We start from the raw sequence: 2,855 nt of genomic DNA, 5'->3' as shown, positions 1-2,855 counted from the left end.
TGGCTTCAAAATAGGGATTTTAAAGATGTATGTAGCACTAATAGTTCAGATAGTTCCTGACTTAGAACATGCTACTGCCTGGTGGTTTTTGTAATCTCTGATACACGTGGCCAGAACAACTTAAGTTGCAGGCTGGTGCTAGCCCTCAGATTTGATGCATCATCAAAAATCCTTCCCTAGCCAGGCATGGTGGCGCACACCTTTAGACCCAGCACTCGGGAGGCAGAGGCAGGTGGATTTCTGAGTTCAAGGCCAGCCTGGTCTACAAAGTGAATTCCAGGACAGCCAGGGCTATACAGAGAAACCCTGTCTCGAAAAAATATATATATATATCCTTCCCTGGACTGCTCTTATTTCATACACAAGGCACTAAATTCCAGGGTCCTAAGCCGGGCAGTGGTGGCAAATGCCTTTAATCCCAGCACTTGGGAGGCAGAGGCAGAGGCAGGCAGATTTCTGATCTACAAAGTGAAGTTCCAGGACAGCAAGGGCTACACAGAGAAACCCTGTCTCGAAAAACCCAAAAAAAAAAAAAAAAAAAAAAAAAAAAAAAAAGTCAAAGATGGGGCTGGAGAGATGGCTCATCGGTTAAGAGCACTGACTGCTTTCCCAGAGGTCCTGAATTCAACTCCCAGCAACCACATGGTGGCTCACAACCATCTGTAAATGGATCTGATGCCTTCTTTTGGTGTCTCTGAAGACAGCTACAGTGTACTTGTCATATTTATACATACATACATACATACATGTATGTATGTATGTATGTATGTATATATATATATATATATAAAATAAAATCTTTTTTTAAAAAGTCAAAGATGCTAGGCCTCAGGGGTTTGAGAAATGGTCCTCTGAAGCCTCCTGGCTGACTGCTTGGTGGTGGCCTAGCTGGCTGCTGACATTCTGCAAAGATTGGACTTGAAGGTAGCTGGAGATGGCTTAGCTGTTAGGAAGACAGGATTTGGTTCCCAGCACCTGTGTAGTAATCGGAACTAGGTCTAGGGGATCCGGGGCCCTCAGGGTTCTGTGTACATGTCTATTCGTCCACATATATACACACATTTCGGGTACAACACTAATATTTTTAAAAAGATAAAGCCAAGTAGATCTCTGAGTTCGATGCCACCGGCCTGGTCTACAAAGTTAGTTCCAGGACAGCCAGGGCTACACAGAGAAACCTCTAAGAAAAACAGTAATAAGTTAATAAAATAAGCAAGCCTGCTTACTGATCTAGCTGTGTGTGCCGTACCCAGTGCTTGAACCCAAGGCTTACCTGCAGCCTAGCTTTAAATTCTCTCTCTCTCTCTCTCTTTCTTTCTTTCTTTCCTTCCTTCCTTCCTTCCTTCCTTTCTTCCTTCTTTCTTTCTTTCTTTCTTTCTTTCTTTCTTTCTTTCTTTCTTTCTTTCTTCTTTCTTTTTCTTTCTTTTTTTAAAGATAGATTTATTTATTCTATGTATATGAGACACACCAGAAGAGGGTGTCAGATCCCATTATGGTTGTGAGCCACCATGTGGTTGCTTGGAGCTGAACTCAGGACCTCTGGAAGAGCAGTCAGTGCTCTTAACTGCGGAGCTGTCTCTCCAGCCCCTAGCTTTAAGTTCTAAGGCAGTAGTTCTCAACCTTCCTAACTGTGACCCTGTAACACAGTTCTTCATGTGATGACCCCCAATGAATAATTAAATTATTTCGTTGCTACTTCGTGACTAATTTTGCTACTGTTATGAATCTGTAAATATCTGATATGTGAACCCAAAAGGGTAACAACCTACAGCTTGAGAGCTGCCGTTCTAAGGTCATTGGTCAGATGCTCAGAGGATTAGGAAGTTGGCCTTTTGGCCTGCTGTTGCCAGGTAATGGAAATACAGTAGTGGAAATTCCCTTTAAAAACTGAGGGGGGGGGGTCGGAGGGGAAACCAGGAAAGGGGATAACATTTCAAATGTAAAGAAAATATCTAAACAAAACAAAACAAACAAACCTGTCCATTGGGCAGGAGAGATGGCTCAGTGGTTAAAAGCACTGACCGCTCTTCCAGAGGTCCTGAGTTCAATTCCCAGCAACCATGTAGTGGCTCACAACCATCTGTAATGGGATCTGATGCCCTCTTCTGATGGGTCTGAAGACCGCTACAGTCTTATGTAAATAAAATAAAAATTTTAAATCGTTAAAAAGCCGGGCAGTGGTGGCACATGCCTTTAATCCCAGCATTTGGGAGGCAGAGGCAGGCGTTTTTCTGAGTTCGAGGCCAGCCTGGTCTACAGAGTGAGTTTCAGGACAGCTAGGGCTACACAGAGAAACCCTATCTTTAAAAAAAAAAAAAAAAAAAAAAAACCCTGTGCCCATTCAGACTAAACTACAACTCTTAACTCTATAGTCATGGATCCTTTTAGTGTTTTCCTCAGCTGCTGAGACCTTCAGAGTCCTTAACAGAGATAAATGGGCTTAGGGAAGCCTTCCCCACCTCTTGAGTAAACAAAATTATGTAGAGACTGCCTCTTAAGAGGCACCAGTGACCTACTCACAGCCCCACTGGCCCAGGCACATCATCCCTTAGACTTGCCTGCAGGTCGCCATGACGCCCCGTGAATCGTTGTCCCTGGTGGCCTACAAGAACTAATGGATCTGGCTTTCTGTGTTGAGGAGTTGAAGTGGGGTGGACCCACAGGAGCCGTCGTAGTTTCTCCTCCTAACTCACGTGTTCCTAATGCAAACGCTCTGACCCTGACTAATCATCCCTTTCGTTAAGCGCGTTACTGAAAAACTGGTGGCACCTTGGGGTGTGGTCAAAGCCTCTTTTTTAGTCCCAATAAGGGCTAGCCCAAGCGAATGTTCTTAGAATCTCTAGCGTCCCGCGCCT

Source organism: Mus musculus, chromosome 11 (genome assembly GCF_000001635.26).
Source record: "Mus musculus strain C57BL/6J chromosome 11, GRCm38.p6 C57BL/6J".
Lineage (NCBI taxonomy): Eukaryota > Metazoa > Chordata > Mammalia > Rodentia > Muridae > Mus > Mus musculus.
The sequence above is the reverse complement of the archived record's forward strand: the minus strand, read 5'-3'. Positions refer to the sequence as shown.